Source organism: Kogia breviceps, chromosome 1 (assembly GCF_026419965.1).
Source record: "Kogia breviceps isolate mKogBre1 chromosome 1, mKogBre1 haplotype 1, whole genome shotgun sequence".
NCBI classification, from domain to species: Eukaryota; Metazoa; Chordata; class Mammalia; order Artiodactyla; family Physeteridae; genus Kogia; species Kogia breviceps.
This window is the reverse complement of record NC_081310.1, coordinates 83,456,754-83,484,697: the sequence shown is the minus strand read 5'-3', so window position 1 is coordinate 83,484,697 and position 27,944 is coordinate 83,456,754. Positions and strand designations below refer to the sequence as shown.

The 27,944-nt window shown below is 43.3% G+C and overlaps 1 long non-coding RNA gene across 2 annotated transcripts; it reads left to right on the top strand.

The window, feature by feature from the left end:
- The first annotated feature begins 22 nt into the window (after positions 1-22).
- On the top strand, positions 23-26,664 carry LOC136794047 (uncharacterized). Of its 2 annotated transcripts, none has more exons than XR_010840252.1 (3): positions 23-465; positions 2,521-2,626; positions 4,502-5,307. It is a non-coding gene; the product is annotated as an uncharacterized lncRNA (long non-coding RNA). The 2 variants fall into 2 exon arrangements; XR_010840254.1 differs by lacking the exon at positions 4,502-5,307 and adding an exon at positions 26,390-26,664 and having other exon boundaries at positions 88-465.
- The last annotated feature ends 1,280 nt before the right edge of the window (positions 26,665-27,944 follow it).

Genomic DNA, 27,944 nt, shown 5'->3' with positions numbered 1-27,944 from the left:
GGACCTGGGGTCGCCAGCCGGGGTGGGCGGGAGAGGCCGGCCGGGTCACGTGGGCCGGCGAGCGGTGGAGTGCGGGGGCGGGGGTGGGGCTGCGAGGGGCATCGGGAGGCCATTTTGGGGACGTAGTGGTTGGTCGACTTTGAGCGGCCCCCGCCCGTCCCCTGGACCAGGATCCTCCAGCCAGAGCATCTTCTCTCTTCAGCTGCAGAAGTCTCCCGCCTGCCGGGTTCTCGACGGGAATCTCTGTCCAGACTCCTTTCTGCTCTTCACCTACCTCCGCATAAGCCAGAATACTCTTGCGTCGCATTCTGCGGAAAATATCTTCCCGGTCCCCCGACGTCAGCACCTCCTCCACTTCAGCTCCGTCTCCCTTTTCCCCAGCCTGAGCTGGATCCCAATCTTGGATTCTCCTCCCCTGGCTCCTGGCCTCCACAAATCATTCAGCCTGCCACCTTTTTCTCGGTAGTATGTATCACTTTCCAAATCATATAATTTAATCTAAAATTCATAGTCGTCGTTTGTCTCTCGCCCTACGCTAAGTTCTACCAGGGCAAAGATCTATTGTTTTTTTCTCTGGTTTATATCCCAAACGCCTGCAAAAGGATCGGCATATGTTAGGCGCTTAATAAATATTTGTTCAGTGAATGAATGGGAAGGGGTGGGGTGAGTTTACAGGGAACGGGAATGACTCTCACTCTAAACAGAAGGAGGTCTCAACCCCAGATTGTAAATCCATTTTAGGGTTTAGCCTTTCAAGAAGTGGGGAAATTGATCCCAGTGTCCTGAAGAGTAAAGTCAGGGGTGTTAAGCAAACTGCAGGCACTCCTCTAATCTACTAGGTGTAAACAGCGGTAAAGCTGACTTCCTAGATTTTAATTGTTGAGGTATGTAAAAAAGAGATTGACTTAGTTTACGTTGTTGGGTTCTGATATTCACATTTATTCAACAAATATTTATTATGTACCTATTTGGGGTTGAAGAGGACTCTTACATGCTGCTGACAGTCTAGTGCTTTCTCGGGAGCTCATTTCCTTCCCCTCCCCCCAAACTTCGAAGGCTAGATGTAGGTCCTGGAGATTAAAGTCCACCTCCCAGTTCCTAGGCTGGGACACAAAGTCTCTGCATTCCTAGGGAAGCTTTCTGTAGGGATCTGAGCCATCAAACCGGCCCATGCCTCAGGGAGGAACAGTGGGCGGTGGAGTGCGGTTGTGGGGGGAGGGGATCAGAAAAGGTAATGTCTCTCCAGGACTACGTTATCTCCAGACCACTGGGGTGGTTTTTTAAGAGATTTTTTTTTTTTTTTGAAATGTGAGATTGTTTAATTGACCCAAATATTGGAAAAGTGGAAACAACTAAACTCTCCTAAGTTAACACCTCAATAATTAGGATATTTCGTGTATTTGTAGTAAATACAAAGAGTGGCAAACAGATTACAAGAAAAAAACAGGAGGGTTCTGTCATCATGTCATCATGTCGCAGTCATCATCATCTGTTCCTCAAGGAAGTACTCAATCTGAGAGACACACTATCATCAGGCACAGATAGCAAAGATGACACTAATGCCTTTTCCAGAGTTTGTGGTCTGTCTCCTTAAGAAATGTTACAATTTAGCAAAATTGACCAGTTTATAAATATAGCAAAGGTAGAAAATTAGAGTGAAATATAGTATCCAGAAAGAAGAAATGAATTACATTGATACGTACTCAAGAGAGTAATTTTACTTTTGTGAAATGGTATAGGAGAGAATGTTCTAAGTAAATTGGAGACGGCTTCATGAAATCAGTGAATTTGGAGCCAAATTCTTATTCTGCAATTCTTTCCTCAGTTCTTTCCTGAGTTCTCCAAGACTATCACCACTACTACTAAAAACTCTACTGAAATCGTCTCAGAGATCACCTATTATTCTGTGGCCAGTTCCTAAATGGAGCAGCAGGAAGCTACACAGGAAGAGTAATTAAAGATAAACAAATAACTGAAAGGGGGTGATGCCACTGGCTGAGATTGAAACGACAGGAGACAGAAGAGATCTGGGGATAACCTGGAAGAGGAAGAATAAAATAAATTAACTTTGGAACTTGCCATCTTGGAGAAGTAGGTGGGACACGGACACACACACACACAAGTCTAGCAAACAACTGGAAATGAGGCGTAGAAGAGAAGCTAGGGCTAGAGACAGATCTAAGAATCATCCCCACAGAAGTGAAAGTTTCTAAAGAGGACCAAAGAACAAACCTTGAGAAGTATGGGACAGAGGGAGAAAAACAAAAAACAGTGATGGAGTAGTCAGAGAGGTAGATGAAAAAGTCCATAGGAGGGACGTGTTCAAGTAGAAGAGACTGGAATTTGGCATTTAGAAGTTATGGTTGATCTTCCAGATGTCAGTTTCAGCAGTGGCAGATCCTTAGGTCAAACCGCAGTAACAGAAGTATATCAAGAAAAGAGGAGAAAAGGTACCTTGACTTAAAGAAAAACAGGGTTAAAGAAAGGGGAAGTTTTATGTTGGTTTTGTTTTGTTTTCAGGAAAGAGAGACTTGGTTGTATTTTGAGGATAAGCAAGAAGAGTGAGCAAGATTCGAGAAGTAAAAGAGAGAGAGAGATCACTCAAAGCCTGGACATAGAAGAAAAGGTAAATTTTTTGTTCTAGAACTTAAATTGGAAGACCAGGTATGAAGGAGTGGGGAGTTGAGGAAGTTGAGTCAGGTAACTTTAGTTCACCAGATAGATGGACCTGCCAAAAAGAAGAGTGATTCTGATGGCCGGAGACTGTGTAAACAAGTTTTGAAGCTGTTGGAATTACCTATGAGCCTAAAGAAAGATATGAAAAGTGCCAAATGAATGGCACAAATGAAATAGTACTGAAAAGTCTTCCTTCCAACTAGAATGGGGTGGTATCTAATGTGGACCTTGAAAAAACAGGTAGGTGAAGGGGAGAGGTGGGGGGAAGGCCCTTGGGGCAGGAAAGCACAATGTTTATTTTGGAACTGGAAGGAGATCCTACAGGCTGAGCACAGGGACAGGTGAGTATTGAGAAATAGACTGGAAAGGTAGATTCTGGGATAAATTTTACAAGGCCTTGAATATCAGGATAAGGAATGTGGACTTTATTGGTAGGTCATAGAGAGCTATTGAAGGTTTTTGAACAAGAAAGTGGCAGTACTTCAGAAGGTTAATTTAGGTTGGGATGATAAATGCAATGGCAGGGCTTGATTGAGGTGGCAAACCCTACACTAGAGTAGTGACCAGGGGAGGGAAAAGAAAGGGACCAGTCACCCTGATGTCCTTTTAGCACATTACTCACCATTTCTTTAAAAATTCCATTACAAATACTCTGCTCTTTAACAGCAGTAACAACCTGTAATTATACTAATGCTTGGGGCTTTTCCCGGTTGAGTAAAATTTCTATTATGGGTGTTGTTAGGGAAGATTATAAGAAATGGTCACGTTATATACTTGCTTGATACACTCTTCCACTCTTTGGGTTCAGGATCTCCAAGTCCCCAAATGATCTTTTGTTTTTTCTGACCCACGTCCTCCACTCTTTCCACAAGAGACTTTATGAGTGAACATCACTGAGGTAGAGCACTGAGTCAGGAGTCAAGAGACCTATATTCTAATTTTACTTCTGAGAAAGCTGTAATCCTAGCCAAGTTTCCTAAAATCTCTGGAACTCAGTTTCTTCTGAGAAATTAAGGAGATATGGGAATTCCCTGACAGTCTAGTGGTTAGGACTCTGCATTTTCACTGCCGAGGGCCTGAGTTCGATTCCTGGTCAGGGAACGAAGATCCCACAAGCCGCGCAAGGTGGCCAAAACTAAAATTTTTTTTTAAAAAAAGATGATTGCAGATTCCATAATTATATTGTTTCCTTTGGCTTCTTTAGGGACGGAAGTCATGTTCTGTCTTCCAGCTCCTCTTTATTATCAGTTAGAAACATGAGTAAGTGTAACCATATCTGACACAAGATAACTGGGACAAAGAATTCCAAGCAACATTTTCAGCCTAATCAGAGTCACTCCTGACAAAGGAAAGAGTCCTCTCCCAGCTCCTCAGGTGACCCCATACCCGCATTTAACCCTTTGATAGGTCCCAGCTGCCCCACCTCTAATGCTCTGAGCAACTAAATTCCATCATGTTCAGTCTCCAGCATATATTCAAAATATGAGTATTATTTAAAAGGTAAAAAGAGCAAGAAGGCTACATACTTCCAATTCCAATGGTAATTAAAAGGAACAGTTTCCTTCTGCATAATTTCTTTTTCCGAGTTGGTAAATTGCCATTCTGAGGAAACAGCCAGCTTTCCTCCACACAGCCAAACAAGAGGTGATTGTACCTCACACCCCGCTTTCCTTTCCTCATCGGTGAAGGAAGCAGAAGCTAGGCAGCTTAAACCTATGCACACATTCCCGAAGCCCCACATTCTCTCACAGTCCATTGTGGCAAAGAATTTCAGCAGAGTCCCACTCTGATTTACTTAGGTTCTTTATCTGACTGTTTCTCAAAGTTCATGTCTCAAATATAGAGGCAAGATGATATATGGACACAGCACTGGACTCGAAGACAAAATACCTGATTTGGCAGCCACAGAGATATGTAGCTCAGCTCTCCCTTTAAGAAGAACTCTGGGGACTTCCCTGGTGGCTCAGTGGTTGAGAATCTGCCTGCCAGTGCAGGGGACACGGGTTCGAGCCCTGGTCCAGGAAGATCCCACACGCCACGGAGAAACTAAGCCTGTGCACCACAACTACTGAGCCCGCGTGCCACAACTAGAAGCCCACGAGCCTAGAGCCCGTGCTCCACAACAAGAGAAGCCACTGCAATGAGAAGCCTGAACACCGCAACAAAGAGTAGCCCCCGCTCACTGCAACTAGGGAAAGCCCGTGGGCAGCTGCAAAGACCCAACACAGCAAAAAATAAATAAATTAATTTTTAAAAAAAAAAGACACTACCATTCAACTGCCAGAGTGCTGTTAGCTGTCAGCCTCCAGCTACATCACCTTTGGGATTTGTTACAGTGTTAAAGCTGAGGCCCCACTCTCACTGAGCAGCTATCAGCCTATGACTAGGCACCATGTGGACATTAGGGCTTGGCCATTTCTGCCCACTGTTGGACTCCTCTAGAGGACGCTGTTTGCTCTGGAACTTTTCACTGGGTCAACTGCAACTTGGGAGGATCTGTCTGCATCATGACTTGAGATTCTCCTTGCTCAATTTTGTATAACTATCCAAACGCTTTACTTACCCATTCCTGCTTCCTTCCCCTTGATCTTTCATAGGCATTACTACCCAATAAATCTCTTGCACTCCTAATTTTGTCTCAGCATCTGCTTGCCAGACCACCTGAACTGACTCAGTTGGTTCCAGGAGTGGTCTGAGAAAGCTGGCAGTAAGATGGGGTTTGGGAACTGCATTACTCACCGCCTGGCTGGCAATAAGAACCCCTCCTGGATAGTATGTGGGGTACAGATAGTCACTGGGACAAGATGGTGGCGCATTTGCTAAAACTTTCACTGATGGTGAAGTGGGAAAATATTCCTATGGTGCAACAATTCGGACATATGTGGTAGGTGGAGGAATAGCAGCGAATACAAGGACAATGGAATTGGCTGACTGTTATTAAGTTGCATTGAGTCCTGCCAAGAGGACTCAATAATGAAAAGCTAACAGCAGTTACCAAACATTGAAAATTGACTGTGAAGGCCAGAGACCCTCTTTGAAGGGTTACAAAGAGGCCCTTATCTATAGCAATGGGAGAGGGGAAAAAAAGCTGAAGACCAAACTCAAGACTTGAGAGTTCCAGGAGGCAGATCTGTAATCAAGGTCAGGATCCTAGTTAGGAAAACCCAGGACCCTGACACATGGAATGGAGGTATCTAGGTGGTGCTCCCAAAGATTTTGGCTCCCTACACTCTTCTGAGCACCTCAGAGCCGTAAAAGGGGGCCCACCCGTTCCTGTTAGGAGCTAGCACTCCCTCCATGTGTGAAGACACTGCAGAGGGCTCTCCCCCTCAGAATTTGCCTCCACCTCCTCTCCTGACTGCCAGGATCTTAATTAGGGTTAAATGACAGCATAGTCCAGTAAGAACATGCTGGTCTTGATAGGGAAGAAAAGGACATACCCCAGAGTAGCTGCAAGAACTGACCAATATGAACTGGTAAGAGTTGGAGAGTATCTATGGGATTGAGTTTTTTTTTTTTTTTGCCTCGTTGGGTCCTCCTTGCTGCGCTTGGGCTTTCTCTAGTTGCGGCGAGCGGGGGCTACTCTGTTGCAGCGCGCAGGCTTCTCATTGCAGTGGCTTCTCTTGTTGCAGAGCACGGGCTCTAGGTGCGTGGGCTTCAGTAGTTGTGGTATGTGGGCTCTAGAGCACAGGCTCAGTAATTGTGGCGCACAGGCTTAGTTGCTCTGCGGCATGTGGGATTTTCCCGGACCAGGGCTCGATCCCGTGTCCCCTGCATTGGTAGGCGGATTCTTAACCACTGCGCCACCAGGGAAGCCCCTGGGATTGGGTTTTTGGTGATGATTAATCAAGGGGCTGAAATACAAGAGTGGATAAGGAAGAGTTTATTGACTGGGACCCCCTCCCCTGGAATAGAATTTAACTTCCTTGTGAGGACCTGCCTGTGTGGCTCCTAGAAACCTGGAGGATGTGATAACTTTTGCTGAGTGAAGTTCAATTGCCTGAATTGCCACAGCAGTTGGGAGGGAGAAAGGATTAAGTAGCTCAGTGAAGTGGCCATGCTAGAGTCAATTATAAGAGGCCAGAAACCCTACGAAAGGATGTTCCATGGAAGGTCTAGAACAACCCCATTTACCAGTGCCATCAGGAATGTGCTGGTAAGAGGAGCACCAGCATTACTAAGAAGCTCAGTGTTGGCTTTCTTCTGCAAGCCAGAGCTAACAAGAGGAGATGCTGTCACAGTTTGGCTCTTCTATAGCAACAGCGATAGAGGCCAAGTGGCAGCATTTAACTGCCAGAAGCCTGGGGGTTATTAATGATCCTAATGACTGACAAGGTCAGAACGACAGCCCAGGAGCTTGACACAAAGAGTTGTGTAGATGAGTAATAGAACATGGCATCCCTAGGGGCAAAATAGATGGGCAGTCAAAACAAGGGTATTGCTGAATATATCAAAAGAAAGCAAAAATAGATGAGCAGAAACCTCAGGATGGAGGTCCCAGTAAAAAATCATTGTCCCTTGTCTAGTTCCACAACCTCAGTCAGTTTCCAGACCAAGAATTCATTGATTAAGACGTGGCCATGCCTCCAAGACTGGCAACACCACAGTAAGTGTATACTGTAGTGATTCCCCAGTCTTTCCAAAAAGGGACTTAGGACTATTTCCTCAAGTAACTGTAGATATCGGAGAGAACACCCAGGCATTTTGAGGACTGTTGGACATAGAATCTAAGTTGACATTGACACCTGGAGACCCAAAGTGTCATTCTCACCCCTCTGTTGGAGTGGGAGCCTGTGAGAGTCAGGTGATAAGTAGAGTCCTGACTAAAGTCCAGCTTCCAGTGGATCCACCCTACCTAGTCAGAAGCAACCTGGACTATGTGGACATCCTGCACAACATCCCTCTGGTCCGTTACATTGATGACATCATGCTGATCAGTCAGGATGAGCAAGAGGAGCTAGCACACTAAAAGCCTAGGTTAGACACACAGACTCCAGAGTGTGGAAGATAATCCCTACAGAAATTCTTTTTTTTTTTTTTTTCACACAGAAAACATATCATTTATTTTAAATTTAGGCAGGTCTCAGATGTGAACTCAAAAGAATAGTTAGATCCAAAATCTGTTTGCTTGCTGTAAAGATTTTTTTAGAGCAATTACCGAAGTCAATTTGTCTTTTAGAAACTTCTGTCTGCATATCAACCAAGAGTGTATTACATTGTCTACAAAAAGGATTGGAATCTTCTCTCTCTTTTTATTTATTTATTTATTTATTTAATTTATTTTTGGCCGCATTGGGTCTTCATTGCTGTGCGCGGGCTTTCTTTAGTTGCATCGAGCAGGGGCTAGTCTTCGTTGCGGTGCATGGGCTTCTCATTGCAGTGGCTTCTCTTGTTGCGGAGCATGGGCTCTAGGCACATGGGCTTGAGTAGTTGTGGCACAGTAGTTGTGGCTTGCGGGCTCTAGAGTGCAGGCTCTGTAGTTGTGGCGCACGGGCTTAGATGCTCCATGGCATGTGGGATCTTCCCAGACCAGGGATTAAACCCCGTGTCCCCTGCATTGGCAGGCGGATTCTTAACCACTGCACCACCAGGGAAGTCCTGGAATCTTCTCTTTTAAGGAAGCCCCTTAAGGTGGAGTTGTTGTTTTTTTTAAATTTTTATTTATTTGTTTTGTTTTTACCTGCTTTGGGTCGTAGTTTCAGCATACAGGATCTTTCATTACAGTGCAGAGTCTTCATTGGCACGTGGGCTTCTCTTTAGTTATGGCGTGCAGGCTCCAGTGTGCATGGGCTCAGTAGTTGCGGTGCACGGGCTTAGTTGTGCTGTGGCACGTGGCATCTTAGTTCCCCAACCTGGGATTGAACACGCGTCCCCTGCATTGGAAGGCGGATTCTTAAACACTGGACCACGAGGGAAGTCCCAAGGTCGAGTTTTTAAAACAATTTTTCTCCATTTTGAACAGGATGCATGATTTAGCAAAAGGCTTCAACAAACACTTTTGTGGGAAGCACCTTCCAGTGCCTGCCCCCTGCCCCTCCTTCTCCCTCTCCCTGCTGCAGACCTGGGCACCCAGAAATTCTTACATCAGTAAAGTCTTACATCAGTAAAGTCTTTGTTACATCAGTAAAATTCTTAAGAGTCCAGTGTTTAAGAGACATGCCAGGACATCCCTTCCAAAGTAAAAGACAAACTACTTCATCTTCCATCCCTTATCACAAAGAAAGGATCACAGACCTGGGAGGCCTCTTCAGCTTGTGAAGGCAATACTTTCCACACTAGGAATACTGCTCTGGCCCACATACTAGGTGACAGAAAAAAAGTACCAGCTCTGAGTGGGGCCTGGAGGAAGAAAGGAGTAGCCCCGCAGTCTTAGCTTGTGCTGTTACAACAAAATGCCACATATCAGGTAGCTAATAAACAACAAACATTTATTTCTCATGGTTCTGGAGGCTGGGAAGTACAGCATCTTGGTATTTGGTAAGGGCTTCCTGGTTCTTAGATGTCTTTTCAATGTGTCCTCACATGGCAGAAGCAGGAAGGGGGTCTCTCTTGGACCTCTTTAATAAGGACACTAATACCATTCATGAGGGCTCTCTCTGAGGACCTAATCACCTCACAAAGGCTCCACCTCCTAACACCATCATATTGGGCATTAGGATTTCAACATATGAATTTTGGAGGGACACAAGCATTCAGACAATAGTACACACTTACCATCATTCTCAGTGACCCACTGGGGACTTTGTGCTTCCTGTTCCTGCAACTCTGGGCTCTGCAGGGTTTGAAGTTCTAATCCCCAAAGGGATATATTCTTTCCACAAGGGTTAACATTGATTTTCATGCAGTGGCTGCCACCTGGGCACTTTGGACTCCTTGTATACAGAGAGCAGCAGGCAAGAAATTACCATGTTGTCAGGGGTCATTGGCTCTGATCAGGGAAGAGGTAGACTTCCTTCAGTTACCCAACTGGGGCAGGGAGGAATGTGTGTGGTGACCCACCTGGGCACCTCTTGGTACTCCCTTGCCTAGTTGTGACCATGAATGGACAAGTGTAGCAACCTGACCTGAGAAGTTACCTCAGACCGCTCAGGAATTAGTGTTTGGGCTGCACCACTGGATAAGCCACTGAGGCCAGTAGAAGTGAAGGCTGAGGGCAAAGGGGATTTAGAATGGAGGAAGGAAACAATGAGCACCAGTTGCAGCCCTGAGACCAACTGCAGCAATGGAGCTGTACATTATTCCACTAACCTCCCTCAACTGAGTTTCTCCTGACAAGAGGTTCAGGGAACACTTACTCAATATGTATGGAGAAGTGAATCCACGTGACACAAGGTATGGACTGTAGCAGCTGTGGAGGTGCCCCACTTGGATCCCCTTCAGAAAAGTATTTCTGTTCACCTACCAGAATGCAGTGATCTCACAGCTTCTAGTTGCAACACCTTCAGGATTCACTATTATATTCCAGTTGAGACCATACTCTCCCCAGACAGCCCCCAGCCAATGACTGAGCCTGATGTGGGTACCAGGACTGGCCATTTCTGCTCCATGAGACTCCTCTAACTGGCGATCTTTATCCCAGATCTCCGTGTTGGGCTGGCTGAGACTGTCAGAGCTGCATCATGACTTGGGGCTCTCCACGCCCAATCCTGCTTCCTCTCTATCTTTTACAGGTGTTACCCCCAATAAACTTCTTATATTGTTAACTTTGTCTCAGCAGCTGTTTCCCAAAAGACCCAAACCAACACACCCAGGCAGTAAAATAATATTAACCATAAAAATGAAAACTAGATATATATGTAACACATACTATAATTACAAAGATTTTTTACGTTTACATAGATGAGACCTGGAAGAAGACACAGAAAAATAAAACTAGTTGATCTATTAGAGTAAAAGGATTGTGAATGAAATTATTTTTTACCTGTCCTTTACTGTTAACATTGTTTATACATTACACAAAAATAAGGAGAAAATAAGGATATTGGTTCTGAATCTACTTTCTGCCTCTATGGGAAATTGACAACTGAGGTTTAATTTCCTTGTCTGTAATATAAGGATAATAATTGTGAAAACAAAATGAGATTAGGATTATGATCTCATTTTGCTATTGTACAACACTATGAAGTTGCAAAGTATTGTTTTTATTGTAGGCTGGGGTCTCAGATATAAGGAAGTTGGTCAATCAATAAATGTTTGTTGAGCATCTGCTATGCATCAGGTACCATTTGTATTAGTTTTCAACGCTGCTGTAACAAATTAGCACAAATTTAGTGGCTTAAAACAGCACAAATTTATCACCTTACAGTTCTGGAGATCAGAAATCCTAAAATCAAGTTGTCACAGGGCTGCGTTCCTTCTAGAGGCTAGGAGAGACTCTATTCCCCTGTCTTTTCCAGCTTCTAGAAGCTGTCTACATTCCTTGGCTCATGGCCCCTTCCTCCATCTTCAAAGCCAGCAGCACAGCATCTTCCAATCTCTCTCCCACTTTCTGACTGCTGTTGCGGTTGTCATGTCTCCTTCTCTGACACTGATCCTCCTTCCCTCTTATAAAGACCCTCGTGATTACATTGGGCCCACCTGGATAATCCAGGCTACTCTCCCCACTTTTAAGTCCCCATCCTTAACTTAATCAAATCTGCAAAGTCCCTTTTATGACATGAGGTAACATATTCAGGAGTTCCTAGAATTAGGAGGTGGCCGTTTTGGAGAAGCCATTATTCTGCATTATGTGGTAATACAGTGATGAACACAGGGGGTGAGATCCCTGCTCCCATGGAGATTCTCTTCCAGTGTAAGAGACACAGAAAATAAACAGGTAAGTTAATTGATAAAATGCTAATAAGTGCTATGAAGTCAAATTTATTTATTTTATTTATTTATATTTGGCTGTGTTGGGTCTTCGTTGCTGTGTGCGGGCTTTCTCTAGTTGCGGCGAGCAGGGGCTTCTCTTGTTGCAGAGCACAGGCTTTAGGTGCACGGGCTTCAGTAGTTGCAGCATGCGGGCTCAGTAGTCGTGGCACACGGGCCCTAGAGTACGTGGGCTTCAGTAGTTATGGCACACAGGCTCAGTAGTTGTGGCACAGGCTCGAGAGCACAGGCTCAGTAGTTGTGGCACATGGGCTTAGTTGCTCCATGGCATGTGGGATCTTCCCAGACCAGAGATCGAACCTGTGTCCCCTGCATTGGCAGGCAGATTCTTAACCACTGCACCACCAGGGAAGTCCCCTGAAGTCAATTTTAAAAGGGCATCATGATGGTGACAAGGTTTGGAGAGTGGTCGACCAAGAGAACTCCCTCTGAGGAACTGGCTTTGGAGCTAAAGCCTGAAGGATTATAAGGCAATTACTAGCACACTTGGCTCTGTTCCCCTTGGAGTCCTTTGGATATTTTTGGTGAATTTGGGGCCTGTTAGTTCAGGAAGTATGTTGACTTTTACCATCCTCACTTATGAATAAGCTTTATTAAGCAGACCAGTTCCAACTCACAAAGTAAATATGGATTTGTGACCCCCCACCCCAGGGATTTTATTCTCTAGGCTTTCTGAATTTCAAGTCAAGATCAAGAACCAACCCTGTCTCTTTAGGATTAAGAACAGCACCCAGCACTGTTTCATGCATATTGTCCGGCATAAAAGCCCTAAGGCTGCAATGTGATGGCAGAGCCCAAAGTGGGAGTAATTTCAGTCCTTACCCAGTTAAATTTAATTCCTTTGGAGATGATTTTCAAAACCTCTTCAGAAAAGTTTAAAGTAAACTGGCCTCAGCTAGGATTTGGTTCACCACTGAGTCCTGGGGCAGGGAAACCAGGTCCCAGATCTATCTATTTGGTAAGTTGTACTGGTGCCTCTCAAGTTCTGTAGTGTATCAGGAGGACGAAGAAATGGGACCCTTGGCACCAGCAGAATGGCAGAGCAACTGGCTTCCCTAGGAAAAAGCCATCTTTCTCTCCAGGCTGTGAAAGGGAGGGTTTTCTATAGATGGAAGGTTACAAGGAAAGCATGGCCTCAAGGAGAGCTAAATAAAGAATTATAAAAAGTTTATAAAAGGAACACAACATTCTCACCCCAGCTAACCAAAGACTTTTTCCTCTTCAGTTTTCACCCGAGGAGAGGGAGTGGCTAGTTTATCCTGGGATGTGGCTGGAAATCTTAACAGTGACCCTCTTTGTATCTCGTCTCCCTGGGTTGACCTTTGTTTTCCCCCCAAATAATTATTTTATTTCAAAATGACTTTTTCTTTGATTGTAAAGATAAATTAGATAAATTTATATGTGCAATTTAAAAAATATAAATATATATAAAAATATATATATAATCATATATGTATATATATGTGTGTGTGTGTGTGTGTGTACATATATATATATTCCAAACTCTGTGATCAAAAAAAATTTACATTTAAGATTCTTTTTTCCTTTTTCTAAACAGCTTGATTGAGGTATAATTGACATAGAGTGAACTGCACACACGTAAATATATAATTTGATAGTTTTGACACACACACACATATATGTATATATATGTGTGTATATATATATATATATATATATATATATATATGTATACATCTGTGAAATCATCACCCAAATCAAGAGGGTGAGTATACCCATCCACCAGAAATTGGGGGGAATGGGATGGGGTGGGGTAGCTATGTTCTCTCTGGGTTTTAACCTCTTGTTACCAGCTCACAAATTTGTCCTCTGAGTAATGAGACATGAATCATTCATAAAAAAATGTTTTCTATAAAAGTGGGCAGACAGAAAAACAACTTCCCACCCACTTGGCAGATGATCAGTAGTTCATTAACCTAAATCATGTCACTGCACTGTCAGCTCCATTTCTTCATTGTGTATGGGACTCAGCTGGAATGCAAGGGCTGGGAAAAGTGCCCAGCTGGTGTCCCAGGCCAGCTCTTGGCTGCCCTGCATGGGAGCAGGAGGGGATTTTTGCCCTCAGTTCCCTGCCAGACGCGCCTTCCTGCAGTCCACCTTCACTAGGTACCTTATTATTCAGCCTAGGGCTTCAGGCATGAGTTCCTTCTCCCCCTCTGGCTCCTCAGTTTTCCCTATGATCTCAGAGGAAGAGATATTTATTTATCCTTCATTCTAAAACCAGCCTCTCCTCTTAGTGTCTAGACTTAATAATTCCTGTTCCTCTCCACTATTCAGCAATATTTATTGACTACCTACCAGGTACCAGACACTGTTCTAGGCTCCTGGAATATAACAGAAGTCAAAACAGACAGAAATCCCTGGCTTCATGAGCTTCATCCTAAATGAAGCAGGGAAACGAAAAGCTAGAATCTTACTTCCACCAATCTCCCTTTCCTCTTTATCATCTTCAATAATTCCCCCCCTGAGTTACTTTCCTTACGCCCTGAAAATGTATAAGAGAAACTTATCCTCATCCTTTTGCAACTTGAAGCTGTTCTCCTATTTCTTTCCTTTCTATTTACTACATCTGAGTCAAGCAGTTTATCATACGAGGGTTCCGAGTCCTCTCGTCCCTCCTCTGCACGTGAGCTGAGAAACTGAAGACCTTTTCTCAGTCCTCCCTATACTGAGTCGCTCTTCTTCCTCTGCTTTCTGGTTTTCCACACTCTTTTCTCCTTGGGTTCCTACACCACTGCTCTGTCCATGGTCTTCCATAGCTCCAGCCCCTCCCCTGCCTCCTTCATGGGAACTTCTTCCCCTGTTTCCTAACTATGGACAAGGTTCTTTCCTCTGCCCCCTACTCTTCTCCCTCACTCTCATGCTTTCTACTGCCACCTCCAAAAGCAGACATCTCTCCAAGCTTCATTTTAAACACTGACCTCTCATTAGTGTATGAAATCTGTATTTCTAAATTTTTCCAGGACTTCTGCACTTGTGCAACTCACCTTTACTTAGGACACATACAAACCAGGTGCACTAAGTTCCCCAGTACCCCAGCTCTCCTTCCCAACTTCCCTGCCTCTACTAATCGTAGTCCTCATTCTCTCCAATATCAGGAGCACCTCCTTTCTTAGAATTGTACCAGAGACTAGCTACTAAGAAAACCAGCCAGCTACTCTGATTGAGGGGATAAACAAACAAACAAATAATTATATAACTAAACAAATAAGGCAAATTTATGGGACTATGTGGGGGTTAATCCCTACCTTTGGCAAAGAAGGTAGAAAACAGCCTTTGATTTCAAAGGAAGACTTAACCATTGCTAGGTTGTCAGAGGTTAAGTCAGAGGGCACAGAAGGAATGTGCAGGGCACTGGAGTGAATGTAGGGGAAGTGGAGGGTGCCTGAGAGACTCAGAAAAGGGGGATTGGAAGCAGGAGGAGAGTGGGGATAGGGATCTAGAGTCAGCTATTTGCTGATTCTGTATCCTGGGCATGGCTAGTTCAGACAGGGTTTTGCTCCCATTAGTGAACTGACGTGGAATGATAATGACAAAAAGCAGGAAACTCAATTGTCACAGTCAAGAGGAGGCTAAAAAGACATTACTAATAAATATTATATGGTATGCTGGAATAGAAAAAGGTTATGAGACTAAAAACTAAGGAAATCTGAAGGAAGTATGGACTTTAGTTAATAATAATGTGGCAATATTGGCTTATTAATTGTGATAAATATACCGTGTTAATGTAATATTTTAATATATAGTAGGGAAAACTGGGTGTAGGGTATCTGAGAACCCTCTCTGTTTACTATCTTTGCAACTATTCTGTGAATCTAAAATTATTCCTAAATCATTTATTAAAAAATAAAAGCAATAAATAAATAAATAAATAAATAAAAATAAATAAAAGCATTGGGCTTCTCTGGTGGCGCAGTGGTTGGGAGTCCGCCTGCCGATGCAGGGAACACGGGTACGTGCCCCGGTCCAGGAAGATCCCACATGCTGTGGAGCGGCTAGGCCCGTGAGCCATGGCCGCTGAGCCTGCGCATCCGGAGCCTGTGCTCCGCAACAGGAGGGGCCACAACAATGAGAGGCCCGCGTACTGCAAAAATAAAATAAAATAAAAGTAGTAAACTCTAATGAATTTTTGATTTTGAAACTTTGGCTCCCTAAGCTCACCGGGAAGACCTATCACTGGGAGGATTCCTGCTGGAGGAGCCTGGTATGGACACTATTATTATTCCCCAAACCTAGAAACACTGGTGTTATCTTTGATGTCTTCCTCTCCCAGGCCCTTTATAGCTAAGCTATCATGAAGTAATACTGATTTAATTTTTTTTTTTTTGGCCACACTGCACAGCTTGCATGATCTTAGTTCCCATTCCAGGGATTGAACCAGGTCCCTGCAATGAAAGCGCCGAGTCCTAACCACTGGACCACCAGGGAATTCCCTGATTGAAATTTAAAGTATCTCTCATCTAGTAGTTTCAGTGTATAACATGAAAAGCTTTGTTCCTGTATTGGGAATAAACAATGCTGCAAATAAAATCAAAAGACTCATAAGTCAGGGATAATATTTATAATTCACATAATAAGCAAAGGGTTAATTTCTTTCATTTTATATGAAGAAGTACTAAAGACAGCCTAATAGGAAAATGAACAAAGGATAGCAACAGAAAATTCAAAAACAGAGAAAAAATGATTAATAAATAAACATACAGAAAAAATGTTCAACTTCACACATGATTAAATACACGCAAATTAAAACAACTACAAAATACCTTTTTTGCTGATCTGGCAAAGTTTTTTTAAGTTTGGAAACTTATGGAGTCGTCAAGCTGTATTTGAGAATAAGCATTCTCAAACTTTCTTGGTATGAGTGAAAATCAGTACAAACTTTTTAGAGAGCAACAAGGCAATAATGATCATTATTTGAAATACAAATATCCTTTGATGTAGCAGCAATTCTACTGCTAGTATAGTATATGAATATAATTTAAAGATATGCCAAAGCGTTTGTGTATGTATAACGAGGATGGTCTTTTCAGTATAATTTCTAAAAATTCATAAACAAAGTAATGTCCAGCAGTAGGAGACTTGGAAAATAAATCATGATATACCTATACTATGGATGTTAAAAGGAGGAAAACTAGACTTCTATATGTCAATATGAAAATATCTCCAAAGATATAACACTGAGTTTTTAAAAAAGGAAAATATAAGAAAGAAAAAGAGTATTTATAATATCTCATTTATGAAATAAAATATGCATACACAAACATATATACAGGACCAGATACATAATTTGTAGCCTAGTGCAAAATGAAAATGACGTGCAGTCCCTTGTTCAAAAGTTAAGAATTTCGAGGGATTGGGGGGAAGGTATGGCATTAACAGATACATACTACTATATATGAAATAGATAAGCAACAAGCAACAAGGGTTTACTGTATAGCACAGGGAACTATATTTGATATCTTGTAATAACCTGTAATGGAAAATAATCTTAAAATATATATATATATAACTGAATCACTTCACTGTACATCTGAAACTAACACAATATTGTAAATCAACTGTACTTCAATTTTTAAAAAAGTTAGGAATTTCAGGACAGTAACAACAGCAAAGCATTAAACCAAGCCTGGGGCCCTTCTGAACGTAGTCTCTGTGTGACTGGACAGGTCACATGACCAAGAAGCTGGTCCTCTATGTATGGTTCATCCTCATGATTTACAGTTTCCATATTTGTCAATTTTGCCTATTTGCTAAAATTTATCTGTAACCCCCCAATCAGTAATCATAAGGCTTTCATGGTCATTCACAGATGTGTTCAGAGCAGCACAAAATTTGAGTCATGTGATAGTGACATTACCAACTGAGGTCCAACAGGGCAACGCTCTACCTCGTTTCAGCTCTCATCCTGTAAACAAGTGTCCTATTCATGGTCTGTTTAGTGTCATGTTTTTTGCTTTTGTGTGTATGCTTTTTGGTGATTTCGCTGTTTACAATGGCCCCCAACTGCAGTGCTGAAGTGCTTCCCACATGCAAGAAGGCTGGGATGTGCCCTACAGAGGTGTTAGATAAGCTTCTTTCAGGCATGATTTAGAGTGCTGTTTGTCATGAGTTCAATGTTAATGAATCAACAATAGATGTTAAATAAGTTGTCTTTAAACAGAAACGCACACAAGGTTATGAATTTATCAGTTGAAAATGCTCTGATCAGAGGCTTGCAAGCACCTACCCTGTCTACTGTCTGGCATGCCTTCTCACTCCCCACCTCATGTGTAACCCTGACCATGCCAGTTTCTGCCTCCATATTTTTGCCTGGATCCGGGCCACACTTCTGCATCTTCCCAAATCCTGTCCATTATTTGGTTTCACTATTTTAGTGAAACCCTTCTTAATTTCTTTTCTCCTATGACTTTTCCCATTTCTGAATTTTTATGGAGTTAAACCACAAAAGGAGTGTTTCATTTATAGGTTATCTATAAGTCTCTTAAGCATTTACTATATGCCAGACACTATTCTAATTACTTTACAAGTATTACTTCATTTAATCTTCATGATGATCTTATGAAGTAGGTGGTATTATCACCCTTGTTTTAAGTGTGGAAACCAGAGCACAGAGAAGTTAAGTAAGTTGCTCAAGGTCACACAGTAAGTAGCAGAGGCAGAATTCAACACCCAGACAGTCAGACTCTAGAGTCTTGCTCTTAACCATATAAAATTCTGTCTGCTGATTGCGCAAATGGATAAATTATATGATGAGTTCCTTGAGGGAGGGGACTATATCTTCCATTTCTTCTCTTGAGAGCCCCATATCATGCTTAAGAAAGTCTTATCAACTGCCTAGAGTTTTCTGGGCCTCATTTTTATGGGAGGCTGACACTCCTACCTCTGGAGATGGACTTGGTACTGGGAAGTTCATGGTTCCCTTGAACCTGGTAGCTGCCTTCCTCCTCCTTGAATACCCCATCTTTCTCCCATGGGTCGGCTGAGCTAAGCCCTTTGCTGACTTGAGACCTCCCGGTGGGACGTCCTATTCACTGCTTGCCAAGAGCAGTGGGTCATGTGGCCACAAGAGGGCGAGATGGATGTCGGCTCCATGGGTAAGACTCAGGGTTACAGGAGAGTAAAAGGCAGGATTTCATTTATCCATCTGGTATCTCGCCCCTTCACCCTGTAGTCTACCCACACTGGGTCCTTCCAAAATGCATGGGGAAATGTACAGTTTGGGTTTTTGTTTTGTTTTTGTTTGTCTGTTTGTTTTTCCGGCCTCACCGTGCGACTTGCGGGATCTTAATTCTCCGACCAGGGATCGAACCCCGGCAGTGAAAGCGTGGAGTCCTAACCACTGAACTGCCAGGGAATTCCCAGAAATACAAAGTTTTAAGATTCACGCGGGCCCAGGTCTTAATCTTGGCTCTACCACTTACTGTGTCACCTTAAACAAGTTACCGAAGCTTTCTGAACAACAGTCAGGTCTCTGAATGCGATTATGTTATTGTTAATATGGTAATGGCTAAGAGTGGGCCCTGGGGCTTCCCTGGTGGCGCAGTGGTTAAGAGTCCGCCTGCCAATGCAGGGGACACGGGTTCGAGCCCTGGTCCGAGAGTATCCCACATGCCGTGGAGCAACTAAGCCCATGCGCCACAGCTACTGAGCCTGCACTCTAGAGCCCGCAAGCCACAACTACTGAAGACCACATACCTAGAGCCTGTGCTCTGCAACAAGAGGAGCCACCGCAATGAGAAGCCCACGCACTGCAAGGAAGAGTAGCCCCCGCTCACTGCAACTGGAGAAAGCCTGTGCACAGCAACAAAGACCCAACGCGGCCAAAAATACATAAATAAATAAATTTATACAAAATAGGCAAGACAGGCCAGGTAGGGTGGCTCCATCCTATTAGGGACTCAGGCTGCTTCTACATTTCTGTTCTGCTCTCCTTAGCTCACGGCTTCCATCCTCAAGGTTGCCTCCTGGTAGCAAGATTTGCAGCTGCAGATACCACATCCATATTCTAAGCAGCAGAAATGAGGCTGAGGCAAAGGTAGAAAGGGAGACCTCTCAGTGAAGTCAGCCACCTTTAAAGGTCTTTTCCAAGAAATTCCATCACATCTCACGGCTCCTCCTAGCGACAGCGGTCTAAGAGATGTCATTTCTCAGCTAGGCCCATTGCCACTTTCAATAACATAAGGGCTCTGTTAGTAAGGAAGGATGAAATATTGGGTACTGAGTAGGCAACTAGCAGTCTCCTCTCTCTAGGCATTGAGATGTCACATCCAGTCCAAGATACCGACATTTCAGAGTCCTCTCATTTGACAGTCTTTCTAACTTTCGTTTCTTCTGTTTTTGTGTCAACTTCTAGTCCTATCTTCCTCAAACCCTTTATTCTTAGACAGAGGGCAGACAAGAAAGAGATTATATGGTCCAAAGGTTCATCCTTGAATTGGTCGAAAACCATTCATTCATTCACTTGACAATCTTCACTGAGTACCAACTCTATCAGAAACCATAGGAGGCACTTGAGATACATAAATGAGAACACATGTTCTTGGGCCTCATTTAGCTTATAGTCTAAGGCGGGGAGAAATACATTTTTTAGAGCGATAACTATTCTTTACCAAACAATTATGATTTTCCTGAAGGAAGGGGTGCATCACCATGATTAATTAGAATCAAGGAAGGTTTCACAGATGAAGTAACATTAAACTGAGAGCTGAAGGACAGGTGGGAGTGGGCCCAGGGAGGCTGCACGTCCAAGGCAAGGAGGCATGTTAGTGCATGGAGTGTGCCAGGAATACAGGAAGTCTGTAAGGCTGGGCACAGAATGCCCAGAGCACAGTGCCAGGAGATGAGGCCTAAGAGGTAGGAAGGGACTGGAATGTGAATGCCCTCATGGGATTTTTATGACAAAAGTTAACTCAGGCTTGTGAGTGACAGGGAAACTACTGAAGCATAACACAGTGACACTCACATGTTAGATGGGGCTGAGGTGGGTAAAGATAGATATAGGGGCCTCTGTTAGGAGGCTATTTCGATAGTTTAAGAAATAACGAACTAAGTAAGGCATGGCAAGGAGAATGGAAAGAAAAGTTCAAGTGTGAGAGAAATGAGCATAGCAAATAAAGACAACATTTTTCCTTCTGACCTTAGCAGCCAAACCCTTCTAAATTGTAACTTATGCCAATAGCCGTCAGTGGTCTCCAGCCTGGACGAAAGTAGGATGGATACATTCCCCATAGCTCACCCTCATCCTGGGGGCTCAGTCCTCTCTCTCCATTTCAAACTTAAAGTTGTGTTTCCAGGTGTGTGAGCTGCATGTGCCAGAGTCTTCTAGTGCTCACCAACATCTGCCTTCTCCCCTTTTCCCTTTGCATACAGACAGACCACGTTCCCAACCTCCACTACGGTTAGACATGACCATGACACTAAGTTCTAGCAGAAGGTACATGGAGGGAAGGAATGTACACTAGTGCTTCTCATAACATATGTGGCAAAAAAGACAAGATTTTTTTTTCTTTCTAATCCATTGTGGACCAGAACTTTTGACAAAATATACTAGCAATAAGTTAATGGAAAAATGAAATTAAAAAATGAAGATATAAATTAAGCCCCAATTTTTTATTAAATTCAGCAGACATAAAATTACTCTATCAAAATTGCTATAAAATTTTCTAAAGGCTTACTCTCCATTTCCATACTTATCTTGTCAGGCATCAGTAACAAACTGTTTGCAAACTGACACCCATCAGTGGAGCCCATTTAGGGGGATGAACCCTCCTTCAAGGCCCATAAAACCTCCCATGTGTCTCCTCCATGCCTTCTGCAGGCCCTCATTAACCTGGGTTCCTAAACGGCTGCATGGAGGAGGGCTGCTCTGCCAGCCTAGAAGCAAAAAATAAACTACTGTATGTGAGCCATTTTCCTTACTTGGATCTGTTATAGCACTTACCCTAACAAGTACAACATGCTTCTACTATTTCTTTCATGAGAGTAATTCTGTTCAGAAAGAAATTCTCAGTAAATCTTTGTAGTGGGAGGTTAAGAACAAGCTGTTAGGATAGAATGTGGTACAGCCTCTGGAAGCACATGGAACAGTGGTCAAAGTTAGGAAAAACGTTTCAGGTTGTGGAGGTCCCTTAATACTAAAGTATTTCTGTAGTTGGTCCTCATGCTGCAGGATCTCATTTCAGGATAAAATTCCATTTGGGAAAAAGCTGAAGGGCTTCTCTTAGATTAAAATATTAAAATGGTGTAGGAGAAAGATGTACATGGAGCTGCCTTGTATTATGTAGTATCTATCTATGCAACAAATGCTTGCTGATTCTGACCTGAATGCCCAAGCCTTTCCGGGAGCAGGGACTCCCTCAGGCCAGGCCTTGGATGCCGCGGGGGGGGTGGGGGTGGGGGAGGGGGTCGGTCTTTTCTATAACAGAAACATCTTTTATAGGCTAAGATACTCCCTCACTTGTTTTGTGTTGGTTTTGATTATGCCTTGACAGCAGGAAGTCCTTCTTGAATGATAACTTCCTTTCTTCCTTCTGCAGTTGCAGGATCTCTCCTTGTTCTCAGTGGAGGTAGAAAGAGTGTTGGCAACTGACAGAATTGTCTATGTCAGAGACATAAACAGAAAGATGAGTACACAGACGGTCGTAAATCCACTTTCTCAGAAGTACAAGGGAAGAGCCCATATGCCTGGGTTGGCTGTTCCTTCAAACAGGAGAACTGATCCTCCAAAGAAAGTGTTCAGTTCAGGAAACTGCCAGCTTTCAGCACCCTGAAGGTTTATTTAATTAGGTAATTCATTTATTTATTTCCTTCCACTGACACTGAATAATTAACTTGCCTCACTGCCCTACTGCCAAGCGGCAGCAGCGATTCACCTAAGGCAGGCACAGCTACAGGCAGGTACCCGGGTTCTTCTGACTTGTTTCACATCACTAGAGGAGGATGCTGTGTAAACAGCTGCACCATTTTCTCCTCTACAAAACATGAAAGGGGATTGTTTTCCTCCCAAAAGAAGATACTATGTATTTTTCTATAGAAGCTCTCTATAAGAAGAGTTAACTGAAGACCATGCTGAAGTAAAAAGCATTTTAATTTAAATCCTGATACAAGGTCAAGCTTTTCTGACTTTTAAAATGAAGAACTTGAACCACAGAAGTACATAACTTTTTGTTTATTTTTGTCGGCTGCTCTGTGCAGCTTATGGAATGGGATCTCAGTTCCAACACCAGGGATTGAACACAGGCCATGACAGTGAAAGCCCAGAATCCTAACCACTAGGTCACCAGGGAACTCCCTATAGCACAAAATTTTAAACCTATTTAAATTCTATATTATAATAAACTAAAGCATGAAGGAGAGACAAGAAAGAAGAAAGGGGAAAGCAAGCAAGAAAAAAAAAATTCAGATGATAAGAGACTGATAAGGGGTGATAAGAGGAAGGAGGGGGTGAGAGGCAGATGCTTTTTCCAGAGCCAGAGAAGGAAGAGGAAGGCAGAAACAAGAAAGTGAAGGGAGATGTGGAGAGAAGTAAACTTAGTGAGCAGAAATCTTGTGCCAGGTGCTTTACGTCCATCATTTCACATTTGCTCAATTCATCATCTAGTTAAGGTTTGAATCAGGGGAGTGATATGATCAGATGTGCATTTTTAAAAGATCACTCTAGCTGCAGAGAGGGCCATGGGTGGATGGATGCAGGTAGACAATTTTGGATGCTGTTAATGAAAGTCCAGGAGAGAGATGATGCTGGCTTTGATTAGAGTGGTGGCAGGAAGAACGCAGAGAAGTAGAGAGAAGTATGGGATTTTTAGGCAGAAGAACTGAAGGAACTAAGCCCCTTTCCCCCCCGGTACGCGGGCCTCTCACTGTTGTGGCCTCTCCCATTGCGGAGCACAGGCTCCGGACGCGCAGGTCAGCGGCCACGGCTCACGGGCCCAACCGCTCCGCGGCATGTGGGATCTTCCCAGACCGGGGCACGAACCCGTGTCCCCTGCATCGGCAGGCGGACTCTCAACGACTGCGCCACCAGGGAAGCAGGGAACTAAGCCCTTTTATATGTTCTCGTTGTACCTTATACTTCTCTCATCATTGCCTTTATTACATCTTATTGAAATTACGTTTTTACTCATCTGTATTTCCCTCTAGACCTGCGCTGCCCAATATGGTAATCACTAGTGGCATTTGAGCAGCTGAAATGTGTCTAGTGCAATGTGAGATGTGCTCTAAGCATAAAATACACACTGAATTAGAACAACAATTCAAAATAAAGAATGTAAAATATTGTATTAATAACTCCTATATTTTTTTGTGTGTGTGATATGCGGGCCTCTCACTGTTGTGGCCTCTCCCGTTGCGAAGCACAGGCTCCGGACACGCAGGCTCAGCAGCCATGGCTCACGGGCCCAGCCGCTCCGCGGCACGTGGGATCTTCCCGGACCGGGGCACGAACCCGTGTCCCCTGCATCGGCAGGCAGGCTCTCAACCACTGCGCCACCAGGGAAGCCCAATAACTCCTATATTAATTACATATTAAAATTATAGTTTAGCTATATTTGGTGGAAACAAAATTTCTTATTAAAATTAATTTCATTGGTTTCTCTTAAATGTCTTAATATGGCTACTAGAAAATTTTAAATTACATATGTGGCTCACATTATATTCCTATTGAACAACATTATTAGACAATATAAGAACTGAGGTATCTCCAAGGCCTAGCACTTAATAAATATGCGTTGAATGAATAAATGTATTTGGCCAAGGCACATTCAAATTCTGACTGCAGGTATGTATTAACGGTGACGGCTCTCAGCTTCAGTGTTGGTTGATATTGTTGACACTGTTGGCTAAAAAAGAATGTATTTTCTAAACCAGTTAGACACAACATTGCCTAGAATTTGGCTAAAAATTTTAGAATACTTCTGCAATTCATCTACTTGTCTTGGATATCTGTCTCCTTAAAAACGTAGTTCACTTTCAGCTCAGTCAGTCGCTCGGGAAACCAAGTGACGCAGACATGGCTCCATAATTGAGGACCATCTTCAAGCATGCATTCTAAAAGCAATGACTAAAACATGAAACATAATACCTTCACATCACAATCTGTGAAGCTCTTCTGAAGCTGTGACTTCATTTTCACCCAATAGTTCAGCACCTTGCCAAATCTGTGCTGCTATTGAGCTCAGGTGCTTGAGCCAAAGGAAATAAGCACGGTTTCCAGCTGACTCCGTGGTCACAGACAGTTCAAGTGGAACTCTTACATGTCTTTGAACACATCAGCACTACTCTTGTTTTATTCTCCTGCAGCTTTACATGCACTCTGCTCAGCTGTCACGTCACATCAATCAGAAAGAACAATTTTATGAGCCAGTAGGGGTCTGGCATGTTGTATCTCTCAGAACCCTTTTAATTAATTCACTAAAGTCTTTAATCTAAGGAAACAGCTTGGTAAATCTCTTCAACAAGTTTCCACTGCTTAGCAGTCTGACAGCATTAAAATAAACTAGATCTCCATGTTCTGCTTTAACCTTTTCCAAACATGCTTACCACTGAATATGGCTAAGGGCAGAAACACAAAAGAAAATTCAGTCTTAATTCCTCCATCGAATCATGTGACTTGCAGAGCTCCCAGCCCACACTCTCCTAATGTATGATGTAATGGAAGCTGGGGCCCACTAATCACTTTTGACATGAATAACTTGAATAACATGTAGAAACCTTTTTTTCCCCCTGATTTGTGTCAAGTAAGCTTAGCTTTTCCATATTTAAGCAAACTTCTCAAGCTCCATATTGACAAGAGGTTAGGGCCTACTAGTTAAGTAAGTACACTTTTTTTCCCCCGAAAATTTTAAGTGACCCACATTCCAAGGTCAAGAGAGCCTGCATCTGGTAAAAGGGCTGTAGGATAGACACCTCCATACTAAGCTTCATCGGTGAAATGAAGTCATTGTGCTACAGAGTCCCCATCCTGGTATTTTCCCTATGTGCATAGTAAGGAACATGCCATGTTCATTCATTCAACCAATATTTATTGAGTGTTTGCCATGAGCAAAGCACTTTGGAGGATATCAAGGTAAATAATACTAATGGCTATCATTTAATAGTCCCTACTAAATCCTACCTAGATCCTTTAAAATACACAACACTGCAAGGAGATCAACTCGATTTCACTGCAGAATAAAACAGGGTCTCTACATATGAGGAGTTTACATTTCACAAAGATTTCTAGTATATAGCATGGTACAGACTATATGTATACATAAATGCTGCTTCTGATGAAATTGACAGGTATGTCAGACTGTTTAATCTGTAATACCCAACAGTATTCTGAGCTAAGCACTCCTCGAATGTTTGTTGACAGTACCAACCGGGAAAGAGAGAGACTTCTACCCACACTAAGAACAGCATGGCAAAAGACACTTAAAATGCATGTAGCAATAAAGCAAAATTTCCTAAATCTGAATAAGGAGAAACTAGGTAAATTACCTACCCATCAAGAGTTTTCAAAAATAATCCGAATTAAACCTGGGCTGAGTTAGGTATAATCTTACCCACTTTTAGACGGGACATCTATTAGAATGAAGTAAAACAAAACCTCAAAGTCATAACCCATGGAAATTGTTCATTACTTACCAGGGTGATGGTTTGGGGAGTCGGCCTCCACTGGCAAAATTACTATCACATCAAAATCTTATTCTATGTATCTGGTGAGGGCAGAGGACACAGCCTTGGAGACTGATCTTGGGACCTTTCAAAATGTAATTTACATCTAAATTAATTTGAGAGAGAAAGGAAGAAAAACTTTTTTTATATCGCATTTTAATTTTTCCTCCAGGTCACCTCTTCTTCTGCACTCTTAATATGGCTCCCTTCACGCAGTCTGAGGCCAAGAGAGCATCATGACAAAAAGAAATGATGAATAAAAAAGACGGTTCTTGACAACCCAAGCCGACTCTAGGGTTCGGGAGACCAAGGCCCCATCCTCAACTCCCCGGCAGCCGGCGCCCCCTCCCGGGCGGCGGGTGCGCAGCAAAGGAGCGCAGGCCGCCTCTGTCCTTTGCTGGACTTCAGGGCTTTTTTCCCACCCCCGCCCCCGGGTTCCTCCTGCCCCGTCCCGCCCCCGCCGCTGGCGCCTCCGCGTCCGCGTGCCGCCCAGCCCCGGGCGTTCGCCGCACCAGCTGCACCGGCCGGCGCTGCCCACCCACCCACACGTCAAACGCCCTCTTTTCCCCTGAAAAGTTTCTACACTATAGGGACTATTTTCTTCTAATGTAACCTTCCACCAAACTGGAGGGAAAAGTTGGAGGCCTGAGAAGGGCTGGGGCGCTGGGAGGGGGGGGCGTCCTGGATTTTAAAAAAGAGGTCACTCCCGTGAAAATGAATGCGCCTCCAAGCCAGAGCTTGGTTTGTTGGGTTAATTGTAAAAGGTGCACGATGATGCTAAATATTTAAGATGGAGTGTTTTTTAAAAATTAATATATAGTAAAATAGATTGCACTAGACAAATGGTTCTTGTCTTCGGACCTTGCAGTTCTTTCTATTGATTCTCATCTGTCCCCTTCCTCCCCACCCCCTCCCAAATCCTTATGTTCAGCTATAGACAAAACAAGGTCCCCTGGGAATGACTTCTTAAATCCTAGAGACAAAAGTCAAACCTAGAAACTGCTCTTCTGGGAAGTTGGCTGAATTCTGTCCATATTCTGGAAGGGTAAACTCACCTGCAGAAATGTTTAATGATTAGGAAAACCCAATAGGCCTGTATTTTTCAGATTATGAGTGGCAAAATCAGTTTGGCAAGGAGTATTAGGGAGGGAGTAAGGGGGGAAGAAGGGACAAGGGAAGAAAGTAAGGAAAAGAAAGGAAGGAGCTGGCATAAAAGAATAGAAAAATATTACATAACTAAGGATCAATATTCTTTCATGGGAGCTTCCCTGGTGGCACACTGGTTAAGACTCTGCCTGCCAATGCAGGGGACGTGAGTTTGAGCCCTGGTCCAGGAAGATCCCACATGCGGTGGAGCCTGCGTGCCTAGAGCCTGTGAGCCACAACTACTGAGCCTGCGTGCTACAACTACTGAAGCCCACATGCCTAGAGCCTGAGCTCCACAACAAGAGAAGCCACCACAGTGAGAAGCCCGCGCACCTCAAGGAAGAGTAGGCCCGGCTCACCGCAACTAGAGAAAGCCTGTGCGTAGCAATGAAGACCCAACACAGCCAAAAGTAAAATAAATAAATTTATTTTAAAATATATATATATTCTTTCGTGAAACCAGTATTATGAGAGAATACTGTCTGTTTGCATGTACCAAGTCTAGATGTAGAATATATTTCTTACTGTGTGTTATGGTCAAAAAATGTTTGAAAACCACTGCACTAGACAATGGGATTATT